Source organism: Argopecten irradians, unplaced genomic scaffold, assembly GCF_041381155.1.
Source record: "Argopecten irradians isolate NY unplaced genomic scaffold, Ai_NY scaffold_0602, whole genome shotgun sequence".
Lineage (NCBI taxonomy): Eukaryota > Metazoa > Mollusca > Bivalvia > Pectinida > Pectinidae > Argopecten > Argopecten irradians.
Window position 1 is genome coordinate 23,514 of NW_027188069.1, and position 19,215 is coordinate 42,728.

At 36.9% G+C, this 19,215-nt stretch overlaps 1 long non-coding RNA gene across 1 annotated transcript; it reads right to left on the reverse strand.

Moving 5' to 3' along the window:
* Nucleotides 1-3,663: 3,663 nt before the first annotated feature.
* On the reverse strand, nt 3,664-18,405 carry LOC138313116 (uncharacterized). The gene is made up of 2 exons (XR_011207140.1): nt 18,143-18,405; nt 3,664-3,957 (listed from the first exon to the last, which is right to left on the reverse strand). It is a non-coding gene; the product is annotated as an uncharacterized lncRNA (long non-coding RNA).
* Between the last annotated feature and the right edge of the window lie 810 nt (nt 18,406-19,215).

The following is a 19,215-nucleotide window of genomic DNA, read 5'->3' on the forward strand; positions in this document are numbered from 1 at the left end:
CAAAATTCAAGATGGCCGTCTGTCTTGTTGACAATTCAGTATCAAAACACAATATGCACAACTAGGTCCCTAGGGGAACCTACATATGAAATTTGAGAAAGATCCCTTTTGTACTTTCTCAGAAATTGTGGTAACAAACTTTAACTATCAAAATCCAAGATGGTCGCCTGGCAGCCATCTTGTTGACCGATCGGTCCCAAAATGCAATATGCACAACTAGGGCCCTAGGGGAACCTACATATGAAATTTGAGAAAGATCCCTTCAGTACTTTCTGAGAAATAGCGGTAACAAACTTTAATTATCAAAATCCAAGATGGCCGCGTGTCCGCCATCTTGTTGACCGATCGGTTCCAAAATGCAATATGCACAACTAGGGTCCTAGGGGAACCTGCATATGAAATTTGAAAAAGATCCCTTTAGTACTTTCTGAGAAATAGCGGTAACAAACTTTAACTATCAAAATCCAAGATGGCCGCCTGTCGGCCATCTTGTTAACCGATCGGTCCCAAATTGCAATATGCACAACTAGGGTCCTACGGGAACCTACATATGAAATTTGAGAAAGATCCCTTCAGTACTTTCTGAGAAATAGCGGTAACAAACTTTAACTATCAAAATCCAAGATGGTCGCCTGGCAGCCATCTTGTTGACCGATCGGTCCCAAAATGCAATATGCACAACTAGGGCCCTAGGGGAACCTACATATGAAATTTGAGAAAGATCCCTTCAGTACTTTCTGAGAAATAGCGGTAACAAACTTTAATTATCAAAATCCAAGATGGCCGCGTGTCCGCCATCTTGTTGACCGATCGGTCCCAAAATGCAATATGCACAACTAGGGTCCTAGGGGAACCTGCATATGAAATTTGAGAAAGATCCCTTTAGTACTTTCTGAGAAATAGCGGTAACAAACTTTAACTATCAAAATCCAAGATGGCCGCCTGTCGGCCATCTTGTTAACCGATCGGTCCCAAATTGCAATATGCACAACTAGGGTCCTAGGGGAACCTACATATGAAATTTGAGAAAGATCCCTTCAGTACTTTCTGAGAAATAGCGGTAACAAACTTTAACTATCAAAATCCAAGATGGCCGCCTGTCGGCCATCTTGTTGACCGATCGGTCCCAAAATGCAATATGCACAACTAGGGTCCTAGGGGAACCTACATATGAAATTTGAGAAAGATCCCTTCAGTACTTTCTGAGAAATAGCGGTAACAAACTTTAACTATCAAAATCCAAGATGGCCGCCTGTCGGCCATCTTGTTGACCGATCGGTCCCAAAATGCAATATGCACAACTAGGGTCCTAGGAGAACCTACATATGAAATTTGAGAAAGATCCCTTCAGTACTTTCTGAGAAATAGCGGTAACAAACTTTAACTATCAAAATCCAAGATGGCCGCCTGTCGGCCATCTTGTTGACCGATCGGTCCCAAAATGCAATATGCACAACTAGGGCCATAGGGGAACCTACATATGAAATTTGAAAAAGATCCCTTTAGTACTTTCTGAGAAATAGCGGTAACAAGAATTGTTAACGGACGGACGGACGGACGGACGGACGGACGGACGGACGGACGGAAGGACGGACGGACCACGGACCACGGACGAAAGGCGATTTGAATAGCCCACCATCTGATGATGGTGGGCTAAAAAAACCCATCAAGATGGTTTAAATAGATGACAGAATTATACAGAAATATAGAAAGAAAGACATACAGACGGCTAGACAGATTGATTGATGAGGCCATAGAGGCCGTGGTCATTTAAGGAATTTCAGTTTTTGTGTAAAGCCTGAGGCTCCGGAGGAAAACCACCAACCTACGTAAAGTGCCTAACAGAGCCCCAGAATAAGTTTGAACTCAAAATGGCAATGGGTATAATTTTGGTATAATTTCAGGTCGCCTTAATACTCGGTCAATGTGAATACCTATAGAAATGTATGTAAGTGTCACTTGACCTTGATATTAGGCGACCTTGACATCAAAACACAATATTTGTCACACTTACCTGCTGATCACAGTAGACATGAGGGACGATGACCACCCGAACACTGGTTCTGAAGCTTACAATGATTCCTGGACTGGTTTGCCTCGTGCGTCTCAATAACTACATGTTCAGTATTAAAACATAGCTTGTTATGACAGAGGTGACTGACCTCTAGAGTCTTGCCGTGAATGTCCTTTCGTGGGAAATCAGTCTTAAACCACCTGTACTTTACCATCAGAGCCACCCGATGTACTCGCTCGGTCGTACTATGTCCATTTGGCCATTTGACCACTATGCGCCCATAACCACGTTGGTCTACAGCCCCTATCCACACTCTACACGGGCTTCTGTTTCCGTTAAACTGGCCTCTTGAATCTAGTTTCTGCTGTAAATTCTGCCAAAACACCTCCATGATAATTTCTCTTGTAGTTAAGTTATATATATATTTAATATACGGGTCCAATGTATCGGTGTCTAGGGACGCTGACTGATGAAAACGTCATATCCGGTTGTCATCCTATAGAGACCGCAGAACCAAATGATTTGCCATAGACGATAATGTTAACGTTTGCCAATGTCCAGGTTAAATGAAGTTTTCAAGTCTGGTCAACCATCACTAATTTTGAAGAAGATCATCTCACATACCTGTGAATAAATTTTTTTTCAAATCTACCATCTTGCTAAACTTTTAAGTGGGGGGTGCCATCTTATGTTGAATTCCGCACCAAAAAATGACCAAAATTTTCATAAAATTCCAATCTTTATTAACTCACCCTGTCAGAAACAGACTTGATAGAATTTTAAAATTTCTTTACATATTTTACATCTACATGTATTGCCCAAACAACAAATTAAACATTTGAAACTTATCCACCCTGAATACCCAATCAGCAGCCTCCGAAACATTCACCCCTCTATGAAATCTTGTGCCCAAAAGGGGATTTCCAGGATTAATAATTTTTGGTTTGATTCTGCGGTCCCTATAGCATTTCATAATTTTAAAAAGCAATATTCACAATGCAACTAGGGCCCTTGAAGAACCAACATATGAAATTTGAGACAGATTCCTTCAGTACTTTCTGAGAAATAGCAGTATCAAAACTTTAACTACCAAAATCCAAGATGGCGGCCAGTTCATCTTGGTAACTGATCGTACCAAAATGTAATATGCACATCTAGTGGCATATGGGAACTACATGTAAATTTAGAGATATATCCCTTCAGTACTTTCTGAGAAATAGCGGTAACAAACTTTCACAATCAAAATCCAAGATGGTTGCCTGCAGCCATCTACCGATCATTTCCAAAATGCATTAACAACGAGGGCCCTAGAAACATACATATGAAATTTGAGACAGATCCCTTCAGTACTTTCTGAGAAATAGCAGTAACAAGAATTGTTAACGGACGGACGAAAGGACGACGGACCACGGATCCCCGGACGAAAGGCAATTTGAATGATGATGGTGGGCTAAAAATGTAACAAATGAGAGGCTAGGTTTAAAAGGAAACCAAAATGTAAGTTGTGGACGAAATTAATCTCACAAAAGGTCATCCATACATTTATTCTTTCTGTACTCATGGCACATGAATCTGTCACTGTAAACTTGCAAATGCTCTTCATCCCTTGAGATGCATTGGTGAATATGACAAATACCCTGATACAGATGCAGTGATCTTTTTAGCATTTATTCTTTCAGCATGTGTTTATTTATATACTGTGTGTGTATGTGTATATATCCAGAGGCTTACACAATTAATAGTTGGGTGGCCATCGCTCTACTTGTCGCAGCGGAATTGCCAGGAAAAGTACTAAGCATCCTGTGCCAGAGTTACTTTGCCTGTGCACTGTAATAATGCTCCAGCGTACTCCACACTGTGCCAGCTTCTTCCTCGTTCCTTCACTCTTAGTTTCTATGACGGCGGCAATTCTGTCAACACAAGTGAAATGTTGACCTTTGACACTGAAAATATAAATATGAAACAGTTACCTATGTAATATAAGCTTTCGTTCTTGCTCTTCGATCAATTCCATTGGCTTTAACTGGAAATAAGAGAAAACTAGCAACTACAGGCCTAAGCCTTTATGTAATAAACATTACCCTAAATAATCCACTCTTATATATATGGATGATACAGACTTGATGTGAAATGTATAAGAATCGCATAATTTGATATGTATAATTACATGATAAGAATTATTGGTGTAATCTAATCGATCATATTAAAGCCTTGAAATGAATGAGATTTATGCACATGTAAACTATACACACATAATATAGATTACAATATGATATATATCATAGCTAAATATAGATAATATATGTTTGTTTGTTTGTTTGAGTTTTACGGCCCATGATCCAGACTGAATATAAACAATGATTAGGTACTCTAGATCTACAGGCCCTTACTGGTCAGCGACCATTTCTCGACAAGTACCAATTCTCTCCATCGCATCTGTATCTGTACGATTAGCCTGTCATGCAAATTTACATTGATAAATTAATACGAGTGTAAGAATTAAAATATTGGACTATCGATATATTGTGATTGTCTATTCGATTAATCAATGAAAAATTCAACAAGTCGATAACAATAGCTGAAAGTGTGCTAATAAGCTTTCAATAGTTTTAATAGTCAGATATTTTCATGTAGCTAGATGAACTCAGAGATTTGGTAGTCTTCCAGTAACAGGTTAACAGTGTAACAATCACGATAAAATGCATACAAACAAACAGGAAACACGGTTACCGATACTGCTCTCAATCATGATCTATCGCAATAGTGCTTTCCCCAATAGCATTATATTGCAATCGTTAAAATTATAGGCGATAGTAGTCACTCCCATAAATTAACAGGTTCCATCTGAGTAACAGTTTTGCAATTGAGTAACATGCTGATGTAACCCTGTGAATACTATCTGCAATATACCGCTCGACTAGAGAGTACTTCTCTTTAGCTCAATCTGTTGAGCATCAGACTAGTAACCCTGAGGTCCCAAGTTCAAATCGTGGCAGAGGCATTGGCCGTCAGCTGGCCTTGGCATATGGTTACATACAGAGATGGGGAAAGAGTGTATTGTAACGGGTTGTACAAATGTGTTTTCATATCTGGGTAACTGTTACTCAAATGCAGGATTATATCCATATGCATATGCAGGATTGTGCCCAACCTGAGAAAAGTAATCTTCTAATAGAAGACACTCTAGATCTTCTTCTGTGGCTTTCACGACGCCGTCAATATAATGACGATTAAGTCGAGGTTGATATCAAGGCGTGCAAGACTGAATGAAATTAATTGGCGATTTTTTTATTAATAAAGATAAAAGATCTGTGCAAAACCAAGGATGCACGAGAACTTCAATGGTTACTTGAGAAATGATGTGCCTTGAAGTCCTCGAGTGTGGTGCAGTGTACCATGCTATTTCCACTAAAAAAATCTGCAAATTTGTGTGCACGTATTGACAAGAAGGTCTACACATGCGATGACGAGAATGGAAATACAGTTGCTAGTAGACTAAAGGTTACGCCCTTTTTGCACACGGAGTGCACAAGGTTTAGACTACAGGTAGACACGGAGTGCACAAGATTTAGACTACAGGTAGACACAGAGTGCACAAGATTTAGACTACAGGTAGACACGGAGTGCACTACGTGTGATCACAGTGTCCACGACAAGTGGACATGGTGTCCAGGTACATTCAGACCTAGACAGACATGGTGATACGCTACAGCTAGGGATCGGGGGAAGAATACATTCTTAAATTTGAAATAATACATAATTATAATTTTTTAGTGTTTAATTTTTTTGATTACAATATCTAATAAGTAAGTGTACAGTACATATAATTATACGGTATTTTTCTTAGTAAATATATCTCTGCTACATAAATAAAACCTTTTCACTGCAAAAGTAACAAAGATTAATTTATTTTCATTAAGTAAATGTCTATTTAATTTTATATCAGTAGTTTCTATTTCATATCTAAAATATTTCGTTTTCAAAAGGCAATGTCTTATGGGTAGATTGCATTAAAATATATATACCATTTACATGAAATAAACGCATTTCCACAAGTCAAAACAACTTTGAATTGCAGCAAAAACCAGTCTTATTGTGCTTTTGAAACACTTTTTATTTCATAATAAGCTATCAGTAATACATTCATATACCGGGTAAGACATCAGCTCTTAAATAAAAAGATTTGATGCATATCAATCAGTTATCTAGCGCTTGCAGATCGTCTTTCGATCATTACAATATATACACTTGTATATTATTTTTCTTTGCTAGTTTAAGTTCTAAAAGTAGTGTACGTAAATAGCTTAATTACGTATCCTTCATTAAAAACTGAACGTCTATAAAAGATCATGCAAAATTAAATCCACTTCAAACTATATGACGTCTTCCACTTATTGTAGGCTATTTGTTTTGATTCTTAATCACTGGTAAACACAATATATTTATGATCCCAACCCTGCAAGTGCAAGTTATCTTGACCGTATATTACGTCATGGTCCAGGGGCGTAGGAAGCGGGGGGGCCAATTGCCCCCCCCCCCTCACCCCGTTCCCCAGAATGGGTGAGCAAACATGTCTTTTTGCCCCCCCTTCCCCCATTTGAGCAGAATTTTCTAAAAATGCACATTTGAAAGAAAAAAGGGTCCCCCTGCACATTTTTGTACTTCATTTTAGAAAATTTTCCACTGCACGGCGCTTGTTCAAACCTTTAATAATGAAAATTCAATTCACACGAACTAGACTAAAAAATGTCCATTAAGGGATTATACTATTTAAAAACAAGAGGCCCATGGGCCTTAACGGTCATTTGACTCATTGCACAAAACAACAAAGTCACAGTATAAAGTATTGGTTAACGATTAATATAAACAATTCAAGGAACTCCTTAGTTGAATATGTAAGTTTCTGAAATAGGTAAATGTCATTTGTTAACAAACTTGGTAGCCCTTCATCCATACATGGTTGTAACCCATTCACGGATTAATATAAGGAGGAGTCAGATTTTAAAGCCAAATTTCAGCAAAGCTTCCATTTTGGACATCTGCCATAATATCTCTATGGGTCTTAGCTTGGTTCTTTATAAAATATGATTGTCCTCACCTAAAGTTCCCCCTTCTGAATCAATTAAAACCCCTATAGACCAATTTTCCTTGAGATCAGAGACTGAAACCTGAAAATAGGAAGTAGGCTAGAGGCCATCTTGGAATACCAAAATCTTTATGAAAATGTTTGCATGTTGTTCGGAATCAATTTAAACCCTTATAGACCAATTTTCATTGAGATAGGAGACCGAAATCTGAAAACAGGAAGTGGGCCAACTAAATTAAGAAAATTTGCCCTTTTGGGGTCGGACCAGACTCATTTAAATAAAATACGATTGTCCTTCCCCAATGATATTTCACACCAAATATGGATGAAATTCATCTAAGGATGAAGGAGGAGTAGGATTTAAAAGCTTAAGGTAGGTCCATACTTTTGAAAAGCGCGCCAATTCATATGACGCTATACCGGAAGTTGCGGAGGTTGTTTTGAATTCCAGAATGGTTTCCGATACGCCACGACATCCCACTTGGATATTTTTTCAATAGGTGAAAATTGTCTACATATAATATTGAATGTTTAAAATCATTAAATAAATCAAATAAAAGCAGTGAAGTGAAAATGATATGCTATCTCTGAGGTTTTTGCGTTCCCTGTCGTAAATGGGAATGGATTTTCAAACACCGGAAGTGCCGTTCGTCACTATAAATGATAAGAGGGGACCCGGCCGGACCGAAATTCCGAAATTCTAAAAAAAATCGCATACGGATTTCCTTTAAACACAAAATTTGGAGAAAATCATAAAAACAAACAGACATAAACCATATATACTATCACAAAAACATATGAACTGATGTGGAATGTTTTTTTTGCGGCATGATTTTCAAAAAATAGTCAAATATGACCATCTTAGCACTGGATGAAATGGGGGTAGGGTTGTGAGTTACAAACTTCAAGCTTACAAAATTGTGAAATTTTGATCGAGGACCCCATGTTTTTTATATATTTGAAAAATATATTATCTTGGGCATATCATATACAAATATTGTTAAATTGACATGGGTTTTCATTTCCTTTTTGGTCTATTCATTGATTTTTTACGCGCGAAAATATGGCAAAACATGATAATTACGTATAGAAACGGTCCTGGAAAATAACAAATATTAGTTAGCATTTGTAAAAATACAAGAGTTTTGTATATTGTTCTATCGTTAGAAATTTAGGACAAAAAATCAACAGGAGCGAGACTACATTCACCCTAATATTACAGAAAATATAATTTTATGAATTTTTCTATTTTCGGCCAGCAAATTTGCATGGATGGTATATTTCAAGCTCAAATATCACAAAAAGTAGTTCGAGAACACCCATCTATCTTTACAGATTTGAAATCTACATAAAAAATGCAAGAAAATAAGACCTGTTAGAAAAAAATGACATGGGTTTTCCCAAAAGTATGGAGCTACCTTAAATTAAGAAAATTTCCCCTTTTTGGGCCCCGTCCCTCTGCCCCTAGGGGTCGGACCTATCTCATTTATATAAAATATGATTGTCCTTCCCCAATGATATTTTACACTAAATATAGATGAAATCTATTCAAGGATGAAGGAGAAGTAGTATTTTAAAGCTAAAATTAGGAAAATTTGCCCATTTGGGGCCCCACCCCTCAGCCCCTAGGGGTTGGACCAGGCTCATTTATATAAAATATGATTGTCCTTCCCCAATGATATTTTACACTAAATATAGATGAAATCCATTCAAGGATGAAGGAGGTGTAGGCTTTTAAAGCTAAAATTAAGAAAATTTGCCCTTTTTTTGGGCCCCATCCCTCAGCCCCTAGGGGTCGGACCAGACTCATTTATATAAAATATGATTGTCCTTCCCCAATGATGTTTCACCCCATAAATGGATGAAATCCATCCAAGGATGAAAGAGGAGTATAGGATTTTAAAGCTTAAATTAAGAAAATTTGCCCCTTTGGGGCCCAACCCTTCTGCTCCTAGGGGTTGGACCAGGCTCATTTATATATACAGTGTATGATTGTCCATCCCCAATCATGTTTCACACCAAGTATGGATGAAATCCATGCAAGGATGAAGGAGTAGGATCTAGCTTAAATTAAGAAAATTTGCCCTTTTGGAGCCCCACCCCTCTGCCCCTAGGGGTTGGATCTATCTCATTTATTAAAAATATGATTGTCCTTCCCCAATAATGTATCGCATCAAATATGGATGAAATCCATCAAAGGATGAAGGAGGAGTAGGATTTTAAAGCTTAAATTAAGAAAATTTGCCCTTTTGGAGCCCCGCCCCACTGCCCCTAGGGGTCGGACCAGGCTCGTTTATATAAAATATGATTGTCCTTCCCCAATGATATTTTACACCAAATATAGATGAAATCCATCCAAGGATGAAGGAGGAGTAGGATTTTAAAGCTAAAATTAAAAAAATTTGCACTTTCAGAGCCCCACCCCTCAGCCCCTAGGGGTCGGACCAAGCTCATTTATGTAAAATATGATTATCCATCCCCAATGATGTTTCACACCAAATATGGATGAAATCCATCCAAGGATGAAGGAGGAGTAGGATTTTAAAGCTAAAATTAAGAAAATTTGCCCTTTTTTGGGCCCCATCCCTCAGCCCCTAGGGGTCGGAACAGGCTCAATTATATAAAATATGACTGTCCTTTCCCAATGATATTTCACACCAAATATGGATGAAATTCATCCAAGGATGAAGGAGTAGTAGGATTTAAAAGCTTAAATTAAGAAAATTTGCCCTTTTTGGGCCCCGCCCCTCTGCTCCTAGGGGTCGGACTTATCTCATTTATATAAAATATGATTGTCCTTCCCCAATGATATTTTATACTAAATATAGACGAAATCCATTCAAGGATGAAGGAGGAGTAGGATTTTAAAGCTAAAATTAAGAAAATTTGCCCTATTTTGGGCCCCATACCTCAGCCCCTAGGGGTTGGACCAGGCTCATTTTATAAAATATGATTATCCTTCCACAATGATGCTTTACACCAAATATGGATGAAATCCATCTGAGGATGAAAGAGGAGTAGGATTTTAAAGCTTAAATTAAGAAAATTTGCCCTTTTGGGGCCCCACCCCTCAGCCCCTAGGGGTCGGACCAGGTTCATTTATATAAAATATGATTGTCCTTCCCAAATGATGTTTCACACCAAACATGGATGTAATCCGCTCAAGGGTTAAGGAGGAGTAGGCTTTTGTATAAATAGTCTTACGCACGACGCAAGGAGCACGACGACGGACGAAACACGATGACAATAGGTCATCCTGACCTACGGTCAGATGACCTAAAAAAGCTTCATAAAAGATTAGTTTCTTTATATATCTTGGCAAGACAATCAAATCATTACTATTTTGAGTTACACAACAATGTGCTGATGGTGTGAATCCGGTATGTTCAGATCGAGCTGGGTTGCATAATGATATGATGACACTCACAATTATCATTTCTAAATGCAGGTAACTTTAAATCCAAAAATTGCCGTGTTAAGAATGCTTTAAAATCGTCAAATTACAAAATCGTAATATTTTTTCTCAGGGGGAGACCCCCGTACCCCAAAAAAAAAAAATCTCGCACCTATGGCGCTCGCAAATTCAACAAAATGCAATGTAAAACTCATCTCAGCCATTCTAAATTGTAAAAAATTTTCCCAGGGGAGACCCCCGGACCAGGGATACACCAAAATCTAGCGCCTTCGGCGCTCAAAAAAACATCAAAATTCATTGTAAAACTCATCTCAGTCATTCTAAATCGTAATGTTTTTCCAGGGGATACCCCAGAAACCCCACACCCCCCCCCCCCCCAAACTCGCACGCTAATTTGCGTATTCATTAATTTCCAGTTAGCGAAGCCACTGTCTATAGATGTGTACAAGGATTACATGTAATGATATATGAAAAAGTATATCTCCTGTGGGTGCGGGGCGCGCGAGAGGGGGGGGGGGGGTGTTACGAAATATTGAGGACCCTTTGCCCCCCCCCCCCCCCCCCCCATGACGTTTCATCTTCCTAGCCACTGTAGTCCAATAATCACTATTTGTCAAACATATAGGTAAGCCACAGTATCCAGCTATATTCAGGGACCTCAAGGTGACCATCGATAAATGGCCAGAGGGCAGAATCGTTGCCTTCTGTGTTTGTACGGCTTTATCTGAATGGGGCCAGTATCTTTGTACCATGTTTTCAATGGAAGTTTGTTAAGACAAACAAAGATACTTTACCGTTTAAAAATCAAATACATAAGGCCAAAAAAATGTTTGTTTAGGGTTACCTGACCGAACCTAATTTTTTACCCTCGACCCTAATTTTTTTTCCACTTTTCTACGAAAAAAAGTCAGGATTTCGATCTCAGACTCCGGTTCCATCCATCATTTTAGAGTGAAAGACACTAAAACAAATAGAAGAAAAAGTTCTCCCGACCGACCGACCCACTTTTTTTGCCAATGTAACCCTAAACAGACATTTTTTTCGTTATGAATTTGAAATACATAAATAAAATTTTTATTACATACCACATACATTTACATGCATGTTGGAGAGCCTCGGTAGACATGTACATCGTATCCTGGGGATAGATTAGGGTGAGGTAAAAACTAGCTGGTAAAACATAGTAAGTGATCCTCCTACATGTAAATTATTGTAATGACAGACAGCCGTGAAGTGGAGCTGACGGGAGCTGTACTATGCGTAAATCAAGCATGTTTGGCACAACCATGCATTTACCAATAATACATGTATATGTATATATTATGATCAAAATTAATTTAGATCAGGTACTTATTAAACATTATAATATTTTTTTTATAATTTTTTTATTTTTCTTATTTTTCAAAAGTTTTTTTACATATATATAGAATTACATACAAAAAAAATAACATGCAAAGTGAACACACATACACACACTCAGCCTGCACATTCATACATCTTATTATAACAGATTAATGGTAGGTAACGATACAAATAAAAACAAAAAGCAAAATTTGAAGACCAGAGACAGATAAACAAAACAAAAGTATACAACATCTATTGACACCATCACAATGAGATGAACAGGAAGAGTAAACAAAACAGAAAACATGGACGAACAAACAGGCAGACATTAAAACAGGATTGACAGACTTATATTGTACGTGTAGTATCAGAATGACAACTAGTAACATGGATGGACATAATGACAAAACATGGACTGACAAAAGAAAGGGGTGAGACTACATACTGTGATATATAAACACTTCATTTCACAACGATTAGCCAAAGCGAAGCTATCCAATTTTAAGAAAAGAGAGATCTCACACGTAATGGAAAAACATACATTAATAAATAACATGTGATCAGGGACCTCCCAAAATATTTGGTGCTTTGCCAGGGTATGGACGGACATATAAAAAACCTTGTATGATATAATAATATGGATATGAGAGCCATATAAAAAAAAAGATGCAAAAAACAAAAACAAAAAACAAAAACCCTTAAATGTCATATTCCTAACAATGGCAACCATTTTTTCCAATCATTTTCAAATTTCATTTGAAAGGAATCGCTTTTATTACAAAATATATATTTCTGGATACTGTAGTGATCTTTTATAACATTTACAAGTGCATTGATGTTAAGTGTTTTATGGAGACATTTTGTTTTATAAATATAATGCTTAATAATAAGATTTCATTAACAGCCACATTAGCATGTGGTGAAATTACTCCAAAGAGTAGAGTGTCTTTATTCATTAAGAAGGGGATAAACAGGATTTCAAGAAAATAATCAAAACTCTCAAAAAGTGCTTGGACTTCGGTACATTCCCAAAGACAATGTACTATTGTTTCTCTTTCCCTGTTACAAAATGTACAAATTGGACTAGGGTGCAAATTAATCTTATGTAGAAAGGTATTTGTCACTAGAATATTATGTATAATTCTTATGTACTTGCAACCACTGAAGTTTTGAACTTTTTGTCACGGTGAAAGGGAGTTTATATATTTTTCCCCTTTTCTTTTTATCATAGTCAAATTCAAGGTTCCACTTCCATGTACCTGTTGGTGTAACAGCAGGAGTAATCAAACAGTTATAAAAATCTTTAGACCCCTTTTGACTCTTAAAGAAAATCTGAAATTCAAGTGGTATAATGGGTAGAGGGAGTATCTCCAAATGCGATTGTACATCAATTTTATTTTTCGAAGGAAATTCTTGGCTGCAGAAACAAGACCTTGAAACTGTAGAAAATTAGTATGAATGTTAAAAATATTTGAAAACTTGTTGAAAGTGAAAAAGATTAAGCTGTCAGGATTCTTAATAAGGTCATTGATGGTAATAACACCAGGATTGAACCAGTTTTGATAAAATACACATTTATTTCCAACTTTAATATCTGCATTATATAACATAATTTTGTTTTCAATATGGTTTCTTGTTTATATCTAGATCTAGATTGGATTGATATTGGGGAATTATTCAACTTAAATACACATTGGAGAACATCTTTCCAAAACATGTTTTGGCAGTTGATTAGGTATTGTTTAATATATTCATTCCCACATTTCTACATTTTATCAATATTTATACAATAATGTAATAGTGATTTCCACTTTCCTGTAGAATACAAAGTTCTCCTTATCCAGCCTAATTTTAAAGAGTCTATAAAGGTTTGCACATCTATCATTTTCAGTCCCCCATCCTTATAGTTCTGAATAATGACATCTTTTTTAATTTTATGAGATTTACTACCCCATAGAAATTCAAATAAGAGAGAATTTAAATTTGAAAGAAGCTTGTCTGATGAGTTTGGTAAGGTGATAAATAATTAATTAAGCTGAGAAATAAGTAAAGATTTAATTATGTTGATTCTTCCTATTGTAAGTTCAAGATGTCTACATTATCAATTTGGATACCTTTTATTTCGACATTTGACCTAATTCTAGCAGCTAGTATTTCTACGCAAAGAACAAAAATGTATGGGGCGATCGGATCTCCCTGACGGCAACCACGTTTGATAGAGACGGGCAAGGAAAGATTTCCACCTTGATTTACAAAAGACAATACATTATTATGTAATGTTTGGACCCATTTTCTAATACCAACCCCAAAATTGAAATAATTTAACACATTATTAATAAATTCCCAAGAAACAGAATCAAAAGCTTTTTCAAAGTCTATCAAGAGTATCATACCTGGAATGTTTAGATCTTCTACATAACACACAACTTCGCTAGCCAAGGGTATTAGTCCGATTCTCTTTCTATTACCCTTGGCATATCTCACTTCAGAACAGGTGTTTTTGCTTTCAAATTCTGATTGGATGCGGCTAGGTTCAGGCGACCAATAAAAACGCAGCTTTGATTTGTCAACAAAACTGAACTGAAGCGGTAGTATAGTGACCTACATTTGTATAATGAGGGATCAGGCACGTCTGTCAACATCAACTCCTAGCGAAGTTATATTACTATCTATTTAATCAATTAGATGTTTTATACCAGCTAAATGAATGTCTTGGAGTCGTTGCTCTCCAAACAGATTGGAAAGTACGTGCGTGGTTCATGTTTCACAAATTAAACAATTAAAAGATATACATATGTACTACGATCTCGTTACAAAATTGGACACTGCAGAACTTCTGCATGAAACGCAAAAACTGGTGTCCGAACTCACTAATAAACAAATGACTCACACACATGTTCATCTTTGGTATTTTGAATCTGTCGCAAACAATATATAACACGCGTGTTTCATAGGGCGCTGCCATTTTTTCAACCATACAACAATGATACGAGCTTTTTAATTGGTTGCTTATTACGTAAATGGAAGGGGCGCAACTGCGGTGATCCAGCAGGTGGCGCAGTGCGGGACCACCCATTCTGAAGTCAGATATGCCAAGGGTAATAGAAAGAGAATCGGACTAATACCCTTGGCTAGCGAAGTTGCATAACACATAGCTTCATAAAGTGTTCGAATATTTTCTCCAATATAGCGTCCTGATAAGAATCCTGTCTGATCTTCATTTATTAATTTATCTAGCAACGACCGAATTCTTTGAGAGATAACACCAGATGCAATTTTATAAACAGTATTTAAAAGAGTAATTGGTCTCCATTTTTTTAAAAGGTGGCGTGGTTTATCCCCCTTTGGTAGACATGTAATAATGCCTTGTCTTTGTGTTATAGAAAATTGACCTGTTGAGAAACTACAATTAATTGATCTTACAATGAACTCTCCTAAATATTTCCAAAACATCTTAAAAAATTCTACTGTGAAGCCATCAGAGCCTGGGCTTTTATTATTTTTCATACTTCTCAGAGTGTTACTTGCTTCATCCATAGTTATGTAACCTTCTAACCTTTCTGACTCAAAATTACTTAATTTGGGAACCTCACAACCATTGAGATAATGATCTAAATTAATATTGTTCACTTCTCTAAAGCTATATAAATCAGTGTAAAAAGATTGAACTTCAAATAAAATATCATTTTGGTTTGTGATTATGTCACCATTCTCCTTCTGTATTTTTGGGATAAAATTTCTATTTTCAATATGAAAAAAGTATGATGTAGGCTTTTCTCCCTCTTCGATCAAATTTATAAACAGTATAATATGGTATTTTATATACATAGTCAGAATAGTCAGTGTCAAAAAAAATTAATAAAAAGCAATTTGATGGAATTGGATATTCCAATAATCTTGAAATAAATGTTTTTCTTAATTATACACCAGATATTTTGATTATATTCTTTTATTTTAATATACAAACAAGGATTTATAAGTAAGATATAAGGCTTCATTATCAAATTTATTAAAATGCAACAACCAGTTAAAATACATATCCCTATTGACTAGCATTAGCTTAACGTATTTGTGTGATGAGTACAATGTATATATAGGTAGAGAGTCTGCCACCTAAGAACAGCATGCTATAAATTGACCTCCTGGGGTTGGGATAAGGTAGTATAATACAGGTGTTGTTAGCTGTGATACACCTGACTGAACATATTGAAGGGGCCCAATGAAGGTCCCAGGTCCTTGGCTGACCAATGTCGGTAATTAAATTATCATACCGTGTGGTTGATGAAACAGTATGAAGTCCAAGTGACCATGGCAACGGCAGTCCTAGATGGATCACACATTTTGTTGGCACGTAACTCACGCGGTTTGTAAAAGGTCAGAATCGGATATTATCAAATTATCAGAGTTTCTAAAATCAAAATAATTGTGACAAATACAGAATCTAATCAACAACTATGTATCTATAGTTTGAATTGGCAGAAATTGGATTTATTTTGACTCTGTTTGATTTATTATCAGGCATGTGACCTACATTTTAGCAGAAACATATATATATTTTTCCACTTCTTCAAATAGTAGGCGCACTAACCTCCCTAGTTTGTGCTTCCTACCACAAACTAACTGGCAGCAAGCTCTGTTCACTCAAGGAATTAACGCAACAAGGATATGGCGAATACTTGGCACATCTTAATGAAAAAAGATGGCCGATAAGTTTTATTATATGATCTTTCAATTAAAGTTTTCAATAAAATAAGGTTTTACAAAAAACTATGAGTGAAGGTGAGGCTTTAAAATCGCCACAAGACTTCATATATAAACACAATATATGAAGCTGCCGCCACCCTTGTTTTATTTCTGATTTTAGCGATCGGTACCTTTGATCTATGTTGATGCTCGCGATCGAGCAGCCACATGCCCGATACTGAATTATTGCTTGTTCAATCGGTTGACACAATAAAATGTAATTTCTAATGTCGACTTTTAACGTCTATGGATGATTTTTGATATTTCCAATGCTTTGCAACGCGCCAGGTTCCATGAAGCAAATGCATTACGTATATACATTTGACTGGGCATAAAACTAAATATTCGTGCACCTTGCCGTTTTGAAAACTATATTCCATACATTCATAGTTAAACATTTTATGAAGGACTTAATCTGTTTATGTTTATATGTCCTTAATATTAATCAAAATATTTTGCTGATCAAAATATCTCTTAGGCGTCAACAATGAAAATCTTACTTCACGTTAGGTTTATCACTTTATATGTTATAACAAGAATTCCATCTACGTCTTTGGTTCGAACTATCCAAAGTAAGATTGATAAAAAGTCAATGTTTAAACGATATATCACTAGCTAAGAAAAATAGTTTTTACTGGGAAATGCGGACTTTAACTATCCATTGATGAGACATAACCAGTGTGTGCATTTGCTACGCAGTTAATTTGCTTTTATAACTTCTACTAAACATCCTTATATAAATTAAATTGTATGATAATATGTGTTGATACATTATACTTTTTATGTATCAATTCAAATAAACATTACAGTACGAATGATTTCCAGTAATTAATGGCAATTTTATGTTGCAATAAATATTATGCTTCTGATCGCAATAAATATTTCCATCTAGTCCATATAGACTATCTCTGTTACACATCATCTAGTCTGTCTGTGGTCTGAATGTAGTCATCTGGACACGATGTCCACCTGTAGTGGACACCGTGTTTACACGTTGTGCACTCCGTGTCTACATATAGTCTAAATCTTGTGCACTCCGTGTCTACCTGTAGTCTAAATCTTGTGCACTCTGTGTCTACCTGTAGTCTAAATCTTGTGCACTCCGTGTCTACCTGTAGTCTAAACCTCGTGCACTCCGTGTCTACATGTAGTCTAAACCTCGTGCACTCCGTGTCTACATGTAGTCTAAACCTCGTGCACTCCGTGTCCACTCGAAATTCACACCGTGTGCACAACGTGTAACCTTTAGTCTACTACCAACTGTACCTAGCGATAACTGGGGAGCCAGTAGCTACTGTTGTAGCGGAAAAGATATCACCTTCGGTCGGAAGATGATATCTTTTCCGCTACAACAGTAGCTAGGGAGCCAGGCACCTTTGACTGGAGTACTAAGGACCTGAATGGACCTGAACGGGGCCTGAAGGAGGACCTGTTTGTGCCGGAGGCTCTTTATCCGTATCCCTCGTCCTTATTTCAGTCGCTATTTATAATTTTAGCAAATATTACAGATAAAATAGTTTAATTCTCTGTTAAAGCTTACCTTCCACAGTCCATTTGTTTTGTTTTCAGCATGCCGCCTCATCCATCAGCATCACGCGGATGTTCTACGGGATCGCGGGAAATCTACCGTCACAAAGCTATAAATATAAAGCCTCGCCTGATTGGCTAAACGGACTATGACGTTATTTATCCATATGCGGAGCTTGCACCAGAACTCCAACCCGTCTACTGGGGGTGCTAGTGAGTTAGGGGTAATATGACTGAAGGCAAGGCATTAAAATCATGCACGACACAGTATTTATGAGCTAGCGGAGAGAATTGGTACTAAGGCAGGTAATCCAGTCTACCACCCCATATGAATGAAAAAATCACGGCCGCAAACTGAAGCTGTCAGTGTGTAGGATTGAATTTTGAAGATTGTGGTTTTTCCTTGTATTTTCGTGTATGTGTTACCTTAGAAGTGCTTCGGGCACGAAGGGCTGCGCCTTTATTAAATCGTCTATACAGATCTAATACTCGACCTTTCTCTTTAATTCATAGAATATTGTCGGATAGCATGTTTACACTATTTGATTCTCTACATCATCATCCTTAACAGTGGGGAAGGAGAAATAGGTTCCCATGTACCCCTCTGGCAGTTTTTTGGAACATGGTTTTTATCATTTTATGCTTGTTGCCATTGACAACTAATGTCCCGTAAGGTCTATGTATATACCCGACCTTCTATGTTTTCCGGCCGACTGCAAGTTACACTACATGGTACTATATAGAGTATTTTTTACCGTTTTTTATCTAGACCTTTAAAACGTCTAAAATGGTTATAGGGCACTCTGGTGGGTCCAAGATTATATAATCTGTAACTAATTCTCAGATCCCTGTGGTCCTGAGGTGATGTTACTTATACTTTTTCTTGCATTTTCTATGTAATCTATTACGTATTCGAATATTTTCAATCCTGGAACCATCTGAGAATTAGTTACAGTTTATATCATTCATGGACCCACCAGATGCCCATAGACTGTTTTAGGGGTCTAGATAAAAATATCGGTAAAAATCATACATTACATTTACTATACACGTAAAGGGTAGAAAGCTCCCCGACACAAAACTTCT